This window comes from Odocoileus virginianus, chromosome 15 (assembly GCF_023699985.2).
Source record: "Odocoileus virginianus isolate 20LAN1187 ecotype Illinois chromosome 15, Ovbor_1.2, whole genome shotgun sequence".
NCBI lineage: Eukaryota > Metazoa > Chordata > Mammalia > Artiodactyla > Cervidae > Odocoileus > Odocoileus virginianus.
The window spans coordinates 47,243,661-47,265,759 of NC_069688.1; the positions used below are offsets into that span (position 1 = coordinate 47,243,661).

The 22,099-nt window shown below is 46.6% G+C and overlaps 1 long non-coding RNA gene across 2 annotated transcripts in view; it reads left to right on the forward strand.

Moving 5' to 3' along the window:
* Positions 1 to 20,719, forward strand: part of LOC139038480 (uncharacterized) — a 44,322-nt gene extending 23,603 nt beyond the window's left edge. Inside the window, exons 1-3 of one of the 2 annotated variants that reach the window (XR_011491514.1) lie at positions 11,077 to 11,176; positions 18,191 to 18,319; positions 18,598 to 20,719. This is a non-coding gene — a long non-coding RNA (uncharacterized lncRNA). Of the gene's footprint in view, positions 1 to 11,076; positions 11,177 to 18,190; positions 18,320 to 18,597 lie in introns of those variants that run through there. The other variant, XR_011491513.1, reaches the window with a different exon arrangement.
* Positions 20,720 to 22,099: the final 1,380 nt, after the last annotated feature.

Below are 22,099 nucleotides of genomic sequence, written 5' to 3' on the forward strand. Positions count from 1 at the left end.
ACCACGGACACCACCACCTCATGTTTTCCAACATCCCAAGGACACGGGTAGGCTCTGGCTTGTGTGACCGAATCTGTTCTCTTCCTCTTCATGAAACTCCCATTTCCCTTGGTTGCAACCAAACACCTGGTTTTATCCCCCACCTTTCTGGCTCTTTCTCTCAGCCTTCTTATTTGTTTATCTGAGACCATCTTAGTCCAGACCCACCTGCCCACACGTGGCTTCCCCACAACCTCCCAGCGGACCAGAACCAGGGCTTGTCCTTGTCTCAAGTATTTCTCACACTGTGGATCCCTTCTCCTTTTTCTTCTCCTGAGGCTCCGCCTCTGCCTGTTTACTGGGCCCATTTCAGTCTCCAGCACTGGGCCCTGCCCTGGCTGGTCCCTCCTTCCCCTCCCTCTCCTCCTCCTCTTCCCTACACTGGGACTCACTCTGTGCCCATCCCAGGAAGCCCAGGATGCCTTTCATGATGGATGTTCAGTGCTCCTCAGATGTTCTCAGACACACAAAAACAAGCTGTAGATATGATGGAGTGGTTGCAGACCCTCCCAATGCACAGTGGGTTCTCCTATGACTGCTTTCTGATAACCAGGCCCTTAGCTCAGAATGGAGACAAGAGAGATCCTTACACTGCGTGGGGGACTTGAATTGCCTCTGTGGACAGTAGTTTAGTTTAGACACCCAATAACTATATCTCAGCATAGCCCACTCTTGAATTCTCAGTAGATTTAAAAAGTTTAACAAAGAATGTCAGAAAATAAGTATTTTCCAAGTTAACAAGAAAATGAATAAACTCTCCAAAAGAAAAAAATGCCAAGGGAAATATGTTAAGAGATTTCAATTAGACAACTGAGACGTTCTTCCTGCAAAATGCATGTAGATCACGTGTCTTGTATATGTTGCCTGGGTCTTCATAGCCGAGATCATAAAAGTAAGTTTGAAATCTTTTTCCTAAAGTAAGAATGTACAAAATGCAGCTGCAATGTCGAGGCTGGCTGACTGTGAGCTTGGGCACAGTAATCACTACCACCACCCCACCCCTGTTTCTCAGCTACCCACTGCATGGGACGCCCTGTGCTAAGTGCTTTAGGCCCATTAATTTCATCCCCATCTCAGCACCAGGAGGCAAGTATTGTCATCCCATTTGCAGGCCCTCGGGGTTTACTTGGTGAGCCAAGATTTCAGCTTGGTTCGTTCAGAGTCTTTACGCTTGCCCCTGCAATCTCTTGCCCCATGCTGTATCTCAAGTATCTTGCACACCCATTGTCATTCATTCCCATCACCCTTAGTAAAATCCCCAAATCCCTCCCAAATCAAACAAGGGAAGAAAGCATAAAACTTATTAAGTCCATTAACATTTTAAAAGAAATTCCAGTGCAGTCTACATCAGAGTTTCTCAACCTTGGCATTACTTATATTTTGGCTGGGATAATTCTTGTGAGGACTGTTCTATGCAATGCAGGATGTTGAGCAGCATCTCCAACCACTGGATGCTAACAACATCCCTCCCCCAGCCCCAGTTGTGGCAACAAAATGTCTCCAGAGATTGGCAAATGTCCGCTGGGTGGGTAGGTGGATGGAGGGAACTGCCCTCCTCTGAGAACCACCACTCTAGATCCAACCAATCCATCCTAAAGGAGTCAGTCCTGGGTGTTCATTGGAAAGACTGATGTTGAAGCTGAAACTCCAATACTTTGACCACCTGATGTGAAGAGCTGACTCATTTGAAAAGACCCTGACGCTGGGAAATATTGAGGGCAGGAGGAGAAGGGGACGACAGAGGATGAGATGGTTGGATGGCGTCACTGACTCAATGGACATGGGTTTGGGTGGACTCTGGGGGTTGGCAATGGACAGGGAGGCCTGGCGTGCTGCAGTTCATGGGGTCACAAAGAGTCAGACACAACTGAGCAACTGAACTGAACTGAACTGAACTCTAGATGTCCAGATAGACATGGACTATCCATGTTTAGTCCAACATGGACTAAACATCTCGAACCTGCCCACCAACTTTGCATTCTCTGCCTTGCAAACTCCTCCCTGGGAGCAACAGACCTGAAATCTCACAGCGGGACAGACAGGAAGATCTTGGACATAAAGAATGCAGGAAGAGGTGATCCTTAGAAAGCAGGTTGGTTGGCTGGTGGCATCAGATTTAGGAATTTTTTCATACAGATCAGTATTTTCTTGACAAAAATGTCTGCTTCCCTTCAGGCCAAGTCTGTTTATTTTATACAAAGTACATACTTGTTATGTTGCTATTAAAGACCATGGTTGTGAAGACAATGCACTCACAAAAATGCTCATGACAATGAAAAAAGATTCGTATAAACACTCTGATGGCAACTTAAGTGACAAGAGAATGATGGAATTAAGGTAGTGGGATTATGGGCAATGTTTTCCTTCTAAGTTTCCTTTAACTTCCATAATACTTTAATAATTTAGAAAGTAATATTTCAGGTGGTATCCCCAGACATGGGTTCCCCCATCCCATCATCCCCACCACAGGTAGGATCACCAGAGTGGTGAACCCAGCTCCTACCTGTGCTCCCTGAATTACCACCTAGATCCACAACTTGACTTTAGATGATATCACCTGAATGACCTGTGCTACATCTGAATTGCATTTACTAAGTCCATATAATGCAATTTGCTAAAACTCAAAAATAGCTAAATTATTTTTGATAAAAAATTTTAAGATCTGTTTTTCCATTGCCTGATCCTGTTTGTCAATCTTGCTGAACCCCTCTGGGTAAGGGGTTGCCCACTCAACTCCTACCTCCCCCCATCGCTGATTCCCTTTCTTTTGAGGCAGTCCTGATGCATGAGGTGGGTCCTCAGTAACCATGTTCATATTGTAGATCCTGCCCCTCAATCCAGTAGAGCGGGGGGTGGGGGTGTGTGGGGGTAGGGAACCTGGCCTGAACTGAGCAAGTCAAATTCTCTTTCTTAGAAATTCAGAATTTTGAACCAAGAGACCCAGGCTCTAGGATTTGTTGTAGCTGAGTTACGCAAGTGGCAGTTTCTAGGAAGTCCATAAGAAACCCCTGCTACTTGGATTCCTAATTTCTGCTCCTTCTGAAGTTTCATTGGTCAACTTTTCCTGGGATCCTCCTCCACCAAAAACAATATTATTTAGTTATTTACCTAAGCTGGCTCTAATTGATTTTTCAGTTCAGTTCAGTCACTCAGTTGTGTCCAACTGTTTGTGACCCCATGGACTGCAGCACGCCAGGCCTCCCTGTCCATAGCCAATTCCCGGAGTTTACTCAAACTCATATCCATTGAGTCGGTGATGCCATCCAACCATCCATCTCGTAAATTAAAGAATCTTAAGTCCTGGAGATCACATTTGAGATCTCTTTGTTATTCACATAAATATTAGGTTGTACAGAGAAGGCAATGGCACCCCACTCCAGTCCTCTTGCCTGGAAAATCCCATGGAAGGAGGAGCTTGGTGGGCTGCAGTCCATGGGGTCGCGAAGAGTCGGACAAGACTGAGCGACTTCACTTTCACTTTTTACTTTCATGCATTGGAGAAGGAAATGGCAAACCACTCCAGTGTTCTTGCCTGGAGAATCCCAGGGACGGGGGAGCCAGGTGGGCTGCCGTCCCTGGAGTCTCACAGATTCGGACACGACTGAAGTGACTTAGCAGCAGCAGCAGCAGCATTAGGTTGTAAGTATTATTCTGAGTCTCTTCCCAGTGAGGAGGTCCTGAAAAACTCACATACCATTTTCCATGGTTGGATCTTAAAATTGGGAATGTCGGCTTCGGTCAGACAGATTTCAAGTCTCAGCTCTGCCTCTTTAAGCGTGAGTTTCCTTAGAGGATAAGTAGATACTTAGCACCCAGCTGCAGGTTTGCCTTGGGTTTGGATGAAAGCATACACAGGCCATGGCACACAGGATGTTTCCATATACACCACACCCCCACCCTTTATGTTCTGTCTCAAGCCAGGAAATACCAGTTCTTCATTAACTCAGAGTCCAAAAAAGTGAATGCTGTTTTGGAAAACAGTCTGTATCTCTATACACGTCTCACATCTCTTTTCTCTCCTCACATCCCAACACCTGATTTGAAACATGTCCTCAAGGCTTTCCATTTCCTATCCAGGATTTCCTGAGCCTTAGGCGTGCTTGGCAGGTTTCTTCAACACAGAATTAATGTCCTCACACAGGTCCCTGACAATACGCAGTAGCTACTGGGCTTAAAACATCTTTGGAAATGGGTTACTAGTATCCCATTCATTTAGCCCAGAAATAACAATAATTTACTGAGGGCTTACTCTGTGCTTTGCTTGCATTATTTCATTTAATCTTCATGCAACTCTGTGAGGTGGGTAATACTATTACCCCCATTTTATAGAAGAGGAAACTAAGGCTCAGAGTAGTTAATTAACCTGCCAGTGTCACAAAACTAGTAACTGGTAGAGCTGAATCTAGAGACCTGCTTAATTGCTAACTATGGTGGCACAGTGGTAAAGAATCCGCCTGCCAATGCAGGAGTCTTGGGTTTGGTCCCTGGGTTAGGAAGATCCCCTGGAGGAGGAAATGGCAACCCACTCCATTATTCTTGCCTGGAGAATCCCATGGACAGAGGAGTCTGCTAAGCTATAGTCCATAGGGTCGCAAAGAGTCGGACACGACTGAGCATGCACACATGCATCTCTGTAACACTAAATTACTCTCCTAACTTACTGCCTTTATGTCACCTAGGGTCAACTTCCAGGCCTGTCCTCAGCGCTTGATGAGCCAGGCACCAGGATGCACCTCTTCATCCTGGATACAGAGCAAAGATCTCTGTATCCATGGGCCAGAGGGCCCTTGCTTACAGTGCCTGGGAGCAAATATGCTGCTCTTTCATCCAGAAAACCCGCATCTGTGCCACCAACCTAGGAGTTACTGCTCCTTTTCCTTGTCTCATTCACCTACATGCCATCTATACCTTCAGCTTCTTAGACTTCTGTTTACAGAGCACTAAATTTGTACCGCATAAATGTCCACAACCTAATTCACAATAAATATTAGCTCTTGATTCCACCATTAAGATTCATACGTGCACACACACACACGCACACACACCCACCCCTCCTGACGGCTCCCAGGGCCCGGTGTGAGCCAACCCAGAGCCATCTCCCTGGACCACCCCCAATCCCTTCCCTTTCCCTCACAGTTCTAGCCCTACTGGTTGCTCTGTTCTTCCAAGAATACTCCCAAACACGCTCCTCCTTCAGAGACTTATCATTCTTAGCTTGCTTACCCACTTCCTTTGCTCCTTTGCTCAAACATTCCTTAAAAATTATGCTATGCCCTTTTCACAAATGATCTCCTTTCATCCCTAGCAGCTCTGTGAGGTAGGTACCATATTAGGTTGAAACTAAATAATATCTGACAACTTGACTCACACAAAAGCAATTTCTTGTTTTTCAACCTGGTATTATCCTGATTTTACAGATGTAGGAATTGAAGCTTAAATAACTTGGCAAAGGTCACACAGTTATAAGGCGCTTCCCTGGTGCCTCAGATGGTAAAGTATCTGCCTGCAATGCGAGAGACTCAGGCTCGATCCCTGGGTCAGAAAGACCCCTGGAGAAAGGAATGGCTACCCACTCCAGTATTCTTGCCTGGAGAATGGGCTAGTGGGCTACAGCCCATGGGGGTCACAAAGAGTTGGTCAAGACCAAGCGACTACCCCCTTTTACTTTCACACAGTTATAAAGTGACAGAGCTAGGATTCTGTCTCAGACCTTTCTTATCCTGAAGCCCATGCTCTTAATGTCTGAAATGTACCATGTGCCTCCAAGAACTTCCGTGTTTCCTTCTTGGATCTTTGTCCCTCCATTTTGTCCAGGAACATGTCACACCTCTATGAAGCTGAGATACAGAGACTAAAACACGGATGCTTCCACTTTAAGAACCCAGAGCCTTTCAGTCGACATGCGCGCCTACTGGATACCCTGCATCTTTTTAGCATCCTGCCCTTAATAAGTGAGCCCAGGCTGCCAAAAGGATGTGCTCCACTTGGTTTGTTGCACTTTCTGAAAAGGGAAGAGGAATTATGGGCTGTTAGATGTTGGGCACCTGACCTAAAAACAGAGAAGTGACTCAGACACCATGGTAGGGAAAAGAAAACCTGAAAGTTCAAAAACACTTAGAAGGCAAATAACCCTGTAACTCACTCACTTGCTGAGTAAGCCTCCTGAAGAAGTAAATATTGGCATCCTGCCTCCTTGGTGTCTCTGGAGGCTCCTGTGTCTCTACTAAAGGAGGTCAGTGGGCACCAAGAGCCAATGGAGCGGTCCCCAGTTGTTATGGGTCAAGCCCCGCCCAGTGCCTCTGGGAAGGGGTGTCTAACATTGCTGCAGGTGCTGTGGTTCCTGGGGTGGGGGCCCTCCACTGCCCTCCACTCAGTAACAGGCCCTTGCTAATCAGACTGTCACTCAACAAAAGTGCCTGGGATTGAAGTTATTATCCTGGCTTTGTGCAACCTCAGCAACTTGTAAGACTGATCATGAAATAAGTCATGTTAATCCAAAAAAGAAAAAAACAGAAGTAGGCAAAGGGCCAGGGGTTTGGGTAAAGTGTCTAAGAGTCACAGTCAAACACAAATTTAGGGCCACTAGGGAACACCAACCTTATCACATTTCCCCCCCAACTTCCATGGAGTCTGCAGGCCAAATCTGGACTAGGCTTGATTTTGTTGATGTTATTTTGAGTATCATTTCTAGTTACTAATGTGTGTTATAGTGTTTACCAATTATGAAACATCTCCTCCAGAAAAAAGTGACTCCCATCCTCCATTTATCTCTCTGGATTTACTTGAATTTGGGCCTTTCTGACAGTTTAGTGCCCTGCCAGGTCTTTAAGATCTTTAGAGTATGTGTTGTACATGGAGGGGCATTCCAGAGCCTCTCCCAGCATATTATGAAAATAGACATCCATTCAATGTTCTCAAGCAGAAGAGTCGCATCAGGCCTTTTGATTTGGTTTTTAAAGGATGACTCTGAGAGTTGTCTGCAGATTGGACTAATTGTGTGTGGGGGTCGGGGGGGGGGGAGAATCTGGAGAAGGGAGGCCATTTGAGAGACCACTGAGGAGGTCGTAGTGAGGAGTGGTGACCACTTGGTCTGACCCAGGGGAGGCAGTAGTGGAGGGACACAGAAAAGAGCCAATTCAATTGGTGTTGTTGAGGCATCTGTGCAAATGATGCTGGCAGCTGGCCTCTGCAGGTGAACTGAGAAGATGCTCCAAGAGGACCACCTACTGTCTTGACCATACAGCTAATGGACCAAAGGACCTATGAACCCTTCCCAACTGGATGGTTGCCACATCTGATATAGAACAGCAGTGACACCTATGCAATATTTAATATAATAGTTATGACCTGGGACTTCCCTGGATGTCCAGTGGTTAAGAATCTGTCTTGCAATGCAGGGGACGTAGATTCTATCCTTGGTCCAGAAACTAGGATCCCACAAGCCTCGGAGCAACTAAGCCTGAGCACCACAACCTGTGTGTGTGTGTGTGTGTGTGTGTGTGTGTGTGTAGTTATGACCCACTTCCACATACATAGTCTTTTTTTTTTTCCATTTACACATACATAGTCTTATTTGATCCTCACAGCAACCCCAGGAGGTACATACTATTTCATACTATTTTTCCTATTTTAAAAATTAGAAAACTCAGGCTTGGAGAGTTTAAATGATTCCTTAAAATACTAATCAAACCCAATAGATTTGGGGTTCAAATGCAGGTCTCCTAATTCCAGAACCCTTCCAATCTTCTCTATCATGAGCAAACGGGTCAAGGAGGCTACAGTGTTGAGATGAATAAAATCAATGCTGTTATTTTAAAATAAATAAACATTCCAGGTTATTAAGTGGAGTGAGTAGAGTCATAGCAACAGTCATATCTGAGTGCTCACTATGTGCCAGGAACTGATCAAAGCACCGACTATATGATCAGGTTTGATCCTCACAAGAACCCAGAGATGTAGGTACTATTGGTATCTCTGTGTTATACCTGGAGAGACTGCAGGACAGAGGTGATGTCTGTTGCCCAAGTTCACACAGCTAGTTAGCTGTGGATTGGGATTAAATCCCAGGCCACTGTGACACCTGAGCCCACCCTTTGATTTTGGGGGCTAGATAGACCTCCAGGAGAGAATATATACGCATGTCCTATCCAAGCTTCTAAAACTCCCTCTAGGGAGGGGGTCTAGAAACTAGAACAGGAGGGAGGGACACTAACTTTCATTGTCTGTCCTTTCAATGCACTTGAATTTTTAACACTGTAGTGACGGAGACTGCTAGCTAGCCACCAATATCCATTTTCTGCCTTCTTCCTTTAATTATAAAAATCCTGAGTTTTAGCTGGGTATGTGGGAATCCAACTAGGGATTATGTTACCCAGTCTTCCTGGTACTAGGTACAGCCATGTGACTAAGTTCTAGCCAGTGGCATGAGGGCAGAAGGGACATGTACAAATTCTGGAACATGCCCTTAAAAGGAATGGATAAATATTGCCCTTGCCTTTTCCCTCTGCTGGACCACTCGGGTGCAGACATGATGGTAGGAGCTGGAGCAGCCACCATAGACCCAGAGGCAAAATGAATATATTGAAGATAAGAGAGTTACCTTACCAACTCTGGGCATCCTACTTCTGGACTTTTACCTAAGAGCAAAACAGATCTCTTATTTAAACCATTATACTTGTAGGTTCCTTTTAAAGAAAAGATTCTATTGTACTTTAACACATACATACATATATTTCTTTTCTTTTCAGTGAAGATACTAGTCTTAAAAAATATCAAGACAGAGGGAACATATCCTACAGTTTTATATTCAAACAATTATTCAGGGGAGTGGGAGTCATTGGTGGAGGCGGGGGAGCTTTTATTTGTTGGATTTTCCAGTTTCCCTGGTGTAAATACTCCTCCAGGGCTGATTTCAAGCTGCCTGCATGAGGTGGGAAGAGATGTCCAGCTGCCCTTGAGACATGGTCTGAACCACCTCAGACACACCCTGCAGTTACCCTGTAACCTTTGAGAAAATGCGTTAAATATTAAGCACAACAAACTATGGACAAGATCATATAGGATTCCCAGGGGCCTATTAGGAAGGCTTTTTTGGGAAAAGAAAAAAAGGGGGGGGGGTATTTTTACCTGTGAGACATTGCTCAGATTAGATAACCTCATAAAACATTAAGGATGTTTAATTTCACTTTTTATCAAAGTTCAGTTCAGTCGCTCAGTCGTGTCCGACTCTTCGACCCCATGGACTGCAGCACACCAGGCTTCCCTGTTCATCACCAACTCCCAAAGCTTGCTCAAACTCAAGTCCATGGAGTCGGTGATGCCATCCAACCATCTCATCCTCTGTCACCCCCTTCTCCTCCCGCCTTCAATCTTTCCCAGCATCAGGGTCCTTTCCAATGAGTCAGTTCTTCGAATCAGGTGGCCAAAGTATTGGAGCTTGAGCTTCAGCATCAGTCCTTCCAGTGAATATTCAGGACTGATTTCCTTTAGGACTGACTGGTTTGATCTCCTTGCAGTCCAAGTTATCAAAGTTGGACTCCATATATTTTATCCATATTATTATAACAGTATAATATATAATCCATATTATACTTTAAAAAGATGAAAGGTAGAAGTGATGTTGGGAACACACAGTCGTTCAACAGACATTTATCTTACTGTCTAGAAGGGCAGGGGAAGAGAGAATTCAAATACAGCCTCTGTTCTTGAAATGTCAGTGGCTTTTAAATACATGCAGTGTCTGGAATGAAGCCCCATTTTGGTGACGTTAAGATTTATGATGTTATACCAAAGAAGAATATTTCTCTCCCCCCCAAAACAGAAAGTCAACTGAAGTCTTTCTTATTAGTAGTTTAATTCAATCTTAAGTGAATTGAATCTCATCACAAGCAAATGCTGTCAGGTTCTGTCAAGAGCAGAATCCACAGGAGGAGTTAGAGAGTGGGTACCTTTGGGAAGGGCTGACCACACAGAGCATTCGCCACAATGATGGCATTTTAAAATCTAAGGACAGTGCAATTTCAATAACAAATGCTCAAAATGTGTCGGGCTTCAAAAGTTGAGTAACCTTTTCCCTGAGGGAAAATGGCAGAAGCCCCAATTGCCTCCCTAAGTTTCATAGACGAGTTCCAAAGAATCTGTGTCCATCAACATCAGCTTGTCAGACTTCCACACATCTTTTTCCTATGGACCAATGTTAAAACAAAAGATACACTTATGTGAAACTACCTAAAGAAATGCTATATCCATGGTCTGAATTCTTCTCTTTTTTAAAATTAATTTTTTTATTGAAGTATAGATGATGTACAACGCTGTGTTGATTTCTGCTGTGCCGCGAAGTGGATCAGTCCTACATATACACACGTCCACTCTTTTTGAGATTCTCTTCCCATATAGGTCATTACAGAGGACAGTAGAGTTCCTTGTGCTATCCAGTAGGTTCTTATTAGTTATCTAATTCCAATCTCTCAGTTTATCCCTGCCCCCACCAAAATCCTTCTTTTACTTGAAACAATCCTCTACACCCCATTATTTAGGCCAGAATCAGTATTTAACCATGGCTCTGACAACAAGGTCTGGTTAGGACGAGAACATCCTGAGATCCATGTGGACAGATGAACTCGGGGTCACCGTTGCCTCTGGAAGGGGAGGAGCTGCTTCTCTCTCCAGGAGCCCCATGGAAAGGGAAGGAGAAGCGTAGGATCCCAGACTGTCTTGCTACTGGTGTCTGGTGTCGCACAGGGGTCACCAGTGGCACTGAGTAAGTCCACCTGCCAGATGCTTGGATAGCCTCTGGGGTGGTCCTGGGTTCAACTTCTCGGCTGCAAGCCTCCTAGCTCCAGCACAGACTTGCAGCAGGAGCTGTGGGGTGTGATCTGAGCTGCCCATTTGCATCCACAGGCAGAGCCTGTTCACCACTGGTAACATCCAACCATTCAGTACTAATCTGGGCAAGTCTTTCATGAGACTAGATGAATACCTGGAGTCAGACTTTATCAGACTCACCCAAGTTTGACCCTTATAAACAGTTCAGTTTTCCAGAGTTCTCTGGCGTGCACGTGGTTGAACACAGAGCTCTGCCAAGTTCTGAGTCCAGCTTTGAAATGTTTATCATCCACCACCTGCTCCAGAGCACGAGGTGAGTAAGTGGCCAAGGCTCATGGGCCGGGGGTGTGAGGGGGTCATATGATAGCACAGATGGCCACCAGCCGTGCCTCTGGGCTTTTAGCTCCTGACAGTTTCCATCATGGCTCCTCTGACAGCCCGCGGCTTCAGATGGTATTTGGGGACTGTCTTTTCTTATACCTGTTGCCACCAGGAGGGCACTACATATTTATCTATAACACTGGGACTAAAGTGCAAGGCCAAGGATAAAGCAATCTGGAAGTACAAATAGTTTACCTGAACTCTAGTCAATAAAAAATTACTGAGGCCTTCTAAATGCAAGGTGCTCTTCCAGGAAGTGTGATGTAGGGGCCTGGGGGCGGGGGAATACAAAGAAGTAAAAGTGCATACAAATAGGAAGTAAAAAAAGGTGGGGGGGGGGGTCCTGGGACTCCCCTGGCAGTCTAGCAGCTAAGGCTCTGAGCTCCCAATGCAGGGGACTCGGCTTCGATCCCTGGCCAGGAAACTAGATCCCATATGCTGCAACTAAGAGTTCGCAACTAAGATCCGGCACAGCCAAATAAATAAATATTAAAAAAAAAAAATAGGGTCCTGCTTTCATGCAGTGGAGGAGGCAGGCTCTGAAATATGTGCTTCCTGTGTCTCTCCTTCCTGTGAAGTCTGCTCATGGCTCCCAACTCTGTCCAAAGTATTTAGGGTAAACCACACTCAGTGAACCGTATAAAACTGCTGCTTTTCCCTTCAAAAAAGTAGAATGTCAGCAACTTCATTTGGTCCAACCTAATAATCAGTTCTCCCCAAGCACTTTACCTGTTCCTTTCTTATGACCCTCTTTGTGGTCTGTCTTGCAAATGATTAGGTGTTTACGTGACCTTGCCCTCCACTTGATTACAAAGCTCCTTGAGAGCATCTCTAGCTAGCATGGCACCTTACACAGGGCAGGGAAACAAATGAATAGGACAGTAAATGAGTGTGTGCGCTGGTGCTGGGCATGAAAGGCTGAATCAACAAGGACCCTGTCTAGGATGAGCTTGGGTCTCAGTGAGACAGAAGGAAAATGTCATTCCATCAAACAGGGTTCCTCAACAACGGTGCTATGGACACTTTGGATCAGGGAACTCTTTGTCCTGAGGGTGGCTGTGCTGTGTGTTGTAGGATGCATGTCAGCATCCCTGGCCTCCATCCATGAGATGCCAGTGATATCCCCTGCACCCAACCCCCACCCGGCCATGACAATCAGTTCAGTCTCTCGGTCATGTCCAACTCTTTACAACCCCATGGGTTGCAGCATGCCAGGCCTCCTTGTCCATCACCAACTCCCAGAGCTTGCTCAAACTCATGTCCATTGAGTCAGTGATGCCATCCAGCCAACTCATCCTCTGTCGTCCTCTTCTGCTTGTGCCCTCAATCTTTCCCAGCATCAGGGTCTTTCCCAATGCATTGATTTATCTCAGGTCCCTTGGTTACTAAGTGGCGGGACTAGAGGAAGAAGCCAAGTGGTTGCCTGGCTCCCATCCTCCTTCCACAGAGATGCCTCTACCCTCCTGCCCCTGCCCCTCCCCTCCCCTCCCTCAACCCTCTTCCCCTCCCTCCCCTTCAAGCCTGACAGCAGATTCACTCCCACCAAAAACCTAGCTCTGCAACTAAAGTGAGGCAACTGCTGAGCTGGGAGATGGACAGGATTCAGAGACCCCACTGGCCCTGCTGGATTCAAAAAGAACCAGACTGCCTGTCAGGGAACACGGAGAAGTCTCCGCAGTGAAACAGACTCCAGTGGGGACAGACTTATCCCCAGGCATTTGTGTCCATAGATAACCCCCATTTTAATTTTTTTTAATGTTAATTGAAATATAGTTGATTTACAATGTTGTGTTAATTTCAGGTAGATGGCACTTTCAGATTCAGTACATTTTTAGATTCTTTTCCATAATGGGTTATTACAAGATATTGAGCTCCCTGTGTTCTACAGTAGGTCCTTACTGTTTATTTTATATATAGTACTGTGAATATTTTAGTCCCCAGCTCCTAATTTATCCTTCCCCCTCTTTCCTCTTTAGTAATCATAAGTTTGTTTTCTGTATCTGTGAATCTATTTCTGTTTTGTAAATAAGTTCATCTGTATCATTTTTCTTTTTAGATTCCATATATAAGGGATATCATATGATATTTGTCTGTCTCTGTCTGAATTACTTTGCTTAGTATGATAATCTGTAGGTCCATCCATGTCCCTGCAAATGGCATTATTTCATTCTTTTTTTATGGCTAACATTCCGTTGTGTATACACACCACATCTTTTTATCCATTCCCCTGTCGATGGACATTTAGGTTGCTTCCGAGTCTTGTCTATTGCAAATAGTGCTGCTATGAAGATTGGGTGCATGTATCTTTTTGAATTAGAGTTTTCTCTGGATATATGCCCAGGTGTGGAGTCACTGTATCATATACATGGTAGCTTTGTTTTTAGTTTCAAACCCTCATTTTAACGTTGCACCATACCATACAAAGCCATCCTTTTGCCTTTTTCATTTGATTGAAAAGAGAATGGTTATTTGTAGTTGGTTTATTGATTACTTATACTGAATAAACTTGAGGCCATTTAATTATGGGGCTTCCCAGGTAGCTCAGGGATAAAGAATCTGCCTGCCAATTCAGGAGACTCTGGTTTGATCCCTGGGTCAGGAAGATCCCCTGGAAAAGGAAATAGCAACTCACTCCAGTATCCTTGCCTGGAAAATCCCAGGGACAGAGGAGTCTGGTAGGCCCCAGTGCACAGAGTTACAAAGAGTCAGATACGACTTAGTGACCGAGCATGCATTTCTTTACAACTCAATTTGTACTTGGGATTCTTTGGCAAATGCCTTCCTGCAAACAAAAGTACGGATGCCTCTGATGACCCCGAGTGGCAGTAAGACACCTCTCAGAGGCTGCCCAAGGCAAGACATGGCCTTCATTTAGTATAGCAACTCTGATCAGTTGGTAGAAACTCTTCAGGGCGCCGTCTTGAGAAGACTCGAGGGCCATAATAGATTAGTGACTGTGGGCACCGGAGAATGGATTGGGGCTCCTTATGTCACATATTTATTAACCTGGATGTGGCCTGTGATCAGCCAAGACTGACCAATCACCACTGAAGTCCTCAGACCAGAAAGGTCATGGTGCCCCGGAATCTGGCATGTCTCTCGGTGTGTGAGTTACGTCCCTAAGGGAGCAAAGATCTGGCCCCGGGTTCCTGACTGTTTCAAAAGAGGATTGAGCCTGAGAGGAAAGTCCCAGCTCCAGAACCAGATGTGACCTCTGACATAACAAGAAATATGTAATTGATCCCTGCCCCCAGTTCCTGACACAGATCTTCTAGGAATTCCGTGGGTGCCAGGGGCATTGTTTGTTCTAACAAGGTGACTCTTGGTGGGCTCCTAGATGGGTCAGGACGGAGGCTGGTCACCAGAGTGATCAAGCCAAGATTAGAAGCCTGGAGTTTTCAGTCCTACCCCTCCCCCACACTCCTTTGGGGAGGGGAGAGGAACAGGAGGTGAGTTAATAATAGATCGTGCCCACATGATGAAGTCTTCATGGGTGCGTGCATGCTCAGTTGTGTCTGACTCTACGAGCCCATGGACTGTAGCCCACCAGGCTCCTCTGTCCACGGGATTCTCCAGGTGAGAATGCTGGAGTGGGTTGCCATTTCCTACTCCAGGGGGTCTTCCCGACTCAGGGAACAAACCAGCGTCTCCTGCATTTGCAGGCAGACTCTCTACCACTGTGCCACCCTGGAAGCCTTCAAGTTTCCATAAAAATCTCTAAACTATGCGGTTTGGAGAGCTTCCAGGTTGGTGAACACATCCACGTGCCTGCAGGGTAATCACTCCAACTCCATGGGGCCCACAGCTCCTGAACTTGGGACTTTCCAGACCTCAACCATGTACATCTTCATCTGTCTGTTCACCTGCGTCTTGCATTATATCCTTTATGGTAAATCAGTAAATATAAGTAAGTTCTATAAGCAGTTCTAACACATTTTCAAAGCTGAGGAAGGGGTTATGAGAACCCCTGATTCACAGCTGGTTGGTCAGAAGTACAGGTGATAACTTGGGACTGGCATCTGAAGTGGGGGCCAGTCTTGTGGGACTGAGCCTGTAACCTGTGACCCCAGCATTGAAGGTGGATTCTTTACCAACTGAGCTGTCAGGGAAACCTATTTATTTTTATTTATTTATTTGGCTGCACTGGGTCTTAGTTGCAGCATGTGGGATTTAGTTCCCCGACCAGAGATCAAATACAGGCCCCCTGCATTGGGAGCACATGAAGTCTTAGGCACTGGACCGCCGGGGACGTCCTGTAACCTGTGAGGTCTGTGTTAACTCTGGGCAGTTAGTGTTAGAATTGAGTTAAATTTTAAGGAACCCAGTTGGTGTGCACTGGAGAAATGCTGGGTATGGGAAAAAAAACCTACCCATTGGATATCAGAAGTTTGAGGCGTTGAGGAAAACAGGGGTTTTCCTTTAGCTCTGCTTGATCGATCAACTCATTCCACAAACATTTAGTGCATGCTTTTCTGTGCCCGTCACTGGGCACTGGGGATCGAAAGGTGACCTAATTAGAGCCCTGTCCTAGGCGAGCTCACTGTCCAGTGGGTGGGGCAGATGTCAAACACATAATAATACTACAGTATAGTGACGGCTGTAGAGAAATGCAGGGTCCTACTGCGGCTTGCTGACATGAACGATCAGGAAAGGACAGCTGCCCGAGGCATCGGAGAAGGAAAAATTACATTGATACAAGGAGCCAAGGAAGTGCTATCCTTGCCTGAAACATTTTGGTGGGACTGTTCTGTGACCTGTCTATGCTTGATGATACTAGGAAAGCAGTTAGGGACTCAGGGCCCCTTAGCATAAATGGACAGAATAGAGACCAAGGGTGGCTACATATATTCACTTACGAAGGCTGTGGTCTGCACAAGGGCACCCAGGTTAAAGCGGAGACCAGGAAGAAGGAAAGGGTGATTTTTACTAATGCTTCCCAAAGAGGGCACCTTTTTCTAATGTGTCCAATTTGCCAGCGGAGAATCTTGGGGTGAGATCACATTTTTCAATGACCCTGTGATCCTGGTTGGTAGAGCTTACTGAGTTACCTTGTAACAACTTTCATGATGTTGACACATCGTAACAGCGCAGGGACATTTCTTTGGATCTAAATGAAATTTCCCGCTTCTTGCTTCATTTTGGACATGGGAAGTAGTTTCTTGACCAGTCGGTCAGGGTTCACCTGTGGGGAACAGAAGCCCCTGTGAGTTCTGGGGTAAGGGGTTTGTTACAGGGCTAAGACCTGACCCCCTGCAGGAGGAGTCGGGAGGTGGAGGCCTGGGAAGGGAGAGTTGGGGAGGGTCAGGGAAGGAGCCACGGCACAGCCAGACGGGGGAGGTCTTTGCAGGGGGGCTGTGCCCGGTGTGGGTCCCTCCTCCAGGGATCAAGCTGCTGAGGGAGACTCCGGGGCTGCTGTTGGGAGAAGCTGGACGTGGAGGGAGTGGAGGAGAGCGAGGACAAGTGGACCTGGCACCTCTGTGTCTGCCTGTCACGGCACTTCATCCTGACCGCCTTCCGAGAGTAAGGGCCGCCACCTCACCGGATCTTCCAGGGCTCTTAGGAGCGCCTCCGTCTTCATCCCCAGCTCTACCTCAGGGTTACAGGGGAGGGGAGCTGGGAGAGGGGGTTCCACTTTAGCCGAGTTTGCCAAGGGACAAACCACCATGCTTGAAGGAAAGGGCTGGAGGAGGTGTGCAGAATAAAGACACAAACACTGCAGGTCCTCAGTTCAAACCCCTGAGGTTCTGAGGTGTGTGTGGAGCAGACTTTCTTGGGAAGCTGTCGGGAGAGAAATTTCCAAGCCTCCACTCTCAAGATCCTGAGGTGGGGTCTGAGCACCTGTTTTAACAAGCTCTATAGGGGCTTCCCTGGTGGCTCAAATGGTAAAGAATCTGCCTGCAATGCAGGAGACACAGGTTCAATCCCTGGGTGGGGAGGATCCCCTGGAGAAGGGAATGGCTACCCGCTCTAGTATTCTTGCCTGGAGAATCCCCATGGACAGAGATCCTGGTGGGCTGCAGCCATGAGGTCACAGAGAGTTGAACATGACTGAGTGGCTAACACACACACATAGGTGGTACTGATGCACAAAAGGCTTGAAAACCACTGTCACCAACCTTACAAGCCAATAAATAGGTTGTGAATTAATTTGACTCCAGTGGCCTGCTGTTGGAAGCCCTCGATCATAACCTGCCATTTAGGGACCCTGGGATTGTGACCCAGATTTCAACCCTATCTCAATTACCTCCTGAGGGGGCCTTTGATGGGTCCTCCATCTCCTTGCCTGACCTTTTCAAAAGCGGAGGAGATCCTGAACTCTTCTCCGAGGGAGCTGGGTGTGGTGGATCTGGAGAGGAATCTTGTTCTGATACTGCCAAGGAGTTGATGGATCAGGAGCCAAAGGGTGCTCCACCCTGCAAACTGGGTTTACTGGTAACACGCAATTGATTTATCTCATTCAGATGATCACCATTGAACAGCACATGCCTGACCGCCCAAAGTGCGTGAGCGTCTGTGAGGGCATGATGTGAAGCAAGTGAAAACAGTGGGTGTCTGTCTTAGAGGTCAGGGAGGGCCAGATTTACAGACCCTCCAATGGTCTGCATTTGCCCTGGGGCTCTCAAGACCCTCCCCCAGCCACCTACCTACACATCACTTCCAACTCATCTCAGTTGAAATTTTTGATGCAACCAAAGCTATGGGAAATGCCAGGCTCTATCTCCTCAGGAGGTAAGGCAGGCAACCCAATAAATCTCACGGGAGGGCCTGGAGTGGCCCAGCCAAGGTACAAGACTGAGCTGAAATGTCTCCCTCCACAAGGTCAGAGTCAAGGCCAGCAAGAACCAGCACTTTCCCATTCCTGTGTCTTCCAACTTTGTGAACAGAATCAGAAAGAAACTGAATCACATGCAAAATGTCCTTCTCCCCCGTCTTCTCCTCCTTCTAGTATCGGTCAACTTTAGCAGTACTGACTGAACAAATCGGTGGGCCGGGGATCCACGGGCGTGAAGCCTGCTCAACCACCCAGGGACCTTGATGCAGATTCCTGAGTTCTACCCTCAAAGAACCTGACTCAGTAAGTGAGCCTGGGCAGCTGCATTTTAAGTGGTGCCGTGAGCGAGTCCATGCAGCTGGTCAAGGACAAGATTCTGGAAGACGCTGTCCTAGCCAGAATGCTTGTGGAGGTGGGGTGGGAAGAGGAGGGGCGGCCCAGAAAAAGACTTCACAACCTCCTTGGGATGGCACGCAAGTGAAGAAGATGTGAGGCTAGGCGGCAAGCAGAGCCCCACAGAGACCCTGGGAGAAGGGGGAATTTACTTAGGTCCATTTAATCTTTGTCTGTTTTGTTCGCAGTGGTATCCCCAGCACCTAGCTGGGACTGTGGTGAGACAAGCCAGGCACCCGGGGCACAAAATGTAAGGCGGCTTCATGCTCAGGTGTCAACCCTGCTCTCACTGCTCCTACAAGAAGCACCTGCTGAAAGTCTGCACCCTAGATGCCTCACCACCTCACCTGCCTTGCAACTCTGGAACCCACAACCAAGCTGGTGCATAGTAGGCACCCTGTAAATATCTGCTGGGTGAATGGACAACTCTTTTTCACATTTACCAAGCGCAAACCGTGACACATGGCGTGGGCAGTGGTGGTGGGGGTGGGCCCAGGACAAAGCGACAGCCTCGGAATGAATGAGATGCGGATTCAGCTCTGAAAGAAGTTACGACCTCGGAAGGTGGACAGGGGGCTTTCCCAGTGGCTCAGTGGTAAAGAATCTGCCTGCAGTGCAGGCGGTGTGGCTTTGATCCCTGGGTTGGGAAGATCCCCTGCAGGAAGAAATACTCCAGTATTCTTGCCTGGAAAAGCCCATGGACAGAGGAGCCTGGCAGGACTATAGTCCATAGGGTCACAAAGAGTCGGACATGACTGAAGTGGCTGAGTACGCAAGCACCAGTGGTGAGCAGGCTGGGAAATAAAAAGAATGCAAGAGTGAAGTCTGCTGGAAAGGGAGGGGCTCGGGTCAGGGCGAGGGGGCTAATGGATCGCTGCTCTGTGAGAGCAGAGACTCTGCCTCTTGTGACACAGCTTGCTCCCGGCACGGTACAGGCACAGGGTGGCTGGCGCTTAACACACATTTGTCTGAATGAACGGCAAGCAACAGCCTCGACGGTCCGGAGACATGCCTGGGTGTGTTGTGCTGCTTTATAGCTGAATCTAAGTCCAAAAAAGCTGGTGCCCGAAATTAGCTGAGGTCAATAACAAAGGCTCCCTAAGATCCAGACCAACAGATCCCGCACTTGGTTGATTGTCAAAACCACTGTAGGCGTTTGAAAAATACTGACTCCTAGGCCCCACCTCCTACAGGTGCCAAGTCAGGATCTTTATGTCAGGGCTCAGCAATCTGCATCTGAAACTCCCCGAGTGCAGCTCCTGAGCACCCAGGCCATTCCTACCCAGCACCATCGCTCGAGTCAGGAGACAAGACGCCAGCTTCTCGGGGACACTTGGTGAGCCTGGGCTCCAAGAGTTGCCACAGCCCTCACACATACCTCCGGTTTTGTATTGTGGTAACATACACATAACATAAAGTTTACCATCTTAGTCACTTTTAAATGTACAGTTCAGTGGTATTCCCTAGTGGCTCATAGAGTAAAGAAGCTGCCTGCAATGCAGGAGACCTGGGTTTGATCCCTGGGTTGGGAAGATCCCCTGGAGAAGGGAATGGCAACCCACTCCAGTATTCTTGCCTAAAGAATCCCATGGACAGAGGAGCCTGGCGGGCTACAGTCCATGGGGTGGCAAAGAGTCGGACACAACTAAGTGAGTAACACTTCAGTGGTGTTAAGTTCATTCACAATATTGTGCAACCTTCATCACCATCCAACCCCAGAACTCTTTCAACTTGCAAAATTGAAAGCTTTGCACTCTTTAAACAAGGACTCCCGGTTTCCTCTTTCTCCCAGCCCCTGGCAACCACTGGGCTACTTTCTGTCTGAATGATTTTGACTTCTGTAGGTACCTGATATCTTAGCTGGTTCAGGCTGCTTGAACAAAAATATCCTAGGTTGAGTGGCTCAAACAACAAAACATTTATTTCCTCACAGTTCTGGAGGCAGGGAAGTCCCAACTCAAGATGCCTGTAGATTAGGTATGGACCATTTCCTGGCTCACAGAGGGCTGTCTTTGCTGTGTCTTCCCGTGGTGGAAGGGGTAAGGGAGCTCTCTGGGGTCTCTCTTATAAGGGTACTAATCCCATTCATCACTTCCTAATACTATCGCATTGGAGGTTAGGTTCTCAACATATAGATTTTGAGAGGACATGCCTGTAGCATCTAAACAAGTGGAATCATACAGTATTTGTCTTATTGTGACTGGCTTATTGCATTTAGCATAACGCCTTCAAGTTTCATCCATGTTGTAACAGATATCCGCATTCTTTCCTTTTAAAAACTGAATAAAATTGCATTGTGTGTATATACCACATTTTGCTTATCTATTTGACTTGGGTTGCTTCTATATTTTAGCTACGATGAATAATGAGGCAGTGAACATGGATATACATGTTCATATACATGGATATTTGAATGGATATACAAATATGTCTTGGAGACCCTGCTTTCAACTCTTTAGGGTACTTGCGCAAAGTGAAATTGCTGGATCATATGGTAAATCCTTTTTTAATTTTATGAGAAACTGTTATGCTATTTTCCACAGCAGTTGTACCATCTTACATTCCCACCAGTGGTATATAAGTGTTCCATTTTCTTCACAACCTGAAAATATTTGGGTTTTTGTTTGTTTGTTTCTGTTTGTGTTAATTATAGCCATCCTAGTGGCTAGTATCTCATTGTGGTTTTAATTTGCATTTCCCTAATGATTGGTGATATTGACCGTTTTTTTTTCATGTGCTTATTGACCATTTGTATATCTTTCTTGGAGAAATGTCTGTTCAAGGCCTTTACTCATTTTTTAATCAGGTTTTTTTTGTGGTTGTCGAGTTTCAGGAATTCTCTATATATTGTAGACATTTATCCCTTATCAGATATGTGATTTGAAAATATTTTTCCTGTTCTTTGGATGGCCTTTTCATTCTAATGATAGTGTCTTTTGATGCACAAACTTTTCTCCTCTCTGTGGTTTTCCAGGCAAGAATACTGGGTTCAAAGAGAGGATGCAGGTAGCTTGAATAAAATGAAGGGAGGTGAACTTCACAAAGAATTAGGCCGGGGTCTAGGGCAATAGCATTTGGTTGTTATCATACATTCCTTTCTAGCAACATACTCAGCTTCTCAGCTTCCTTTTCTGGCCTCTACAAAAGCTTCACTGATGCCCTGGAGACTCTGAGGGGCATGGTGAACCTCGGCTTCCATCTGGGATGCAACAGTGAGGTCTAGAAGCCTGGTGTTTAGGTGATGCCAGTTTTATTCTTAAACACAGTCGTAACCCCTGCCCACTTTTCTCTTCCCTGGTTCCTTGCTGAGTCCTCTTCCAGCACTCCTGTTCTTCCTGCCCTGCTTCCACGGTGGGGGTAGTCTAGATGTGTGCCTCAAGGGAATGGGACATGTGGCTTGAGGAAGGTCTGAAGCTGTGGGCCCACAGGAGCCATCTCAGCAGGCTTGGCTCCCTTCACTCAGAGAAGAGGACGCCACGCTTCGCACTGCTCTTTCAGGCCCATTCCTTCCCCCAGGTAATGATGAGGAAACAGCTGGGCAAGGGGGAAAGTTGGAACGCCCAAACTCAGATGCATCTTTCAACTTAAAAAACAAGGTACTTGATGGGAATTCCCTGGCCGTCCACTGGTTAGGGCTCCCTGCTTTTACTGCCAAGGGCATGGGTTCAGTCCCTGATCAGGGAACTCAGG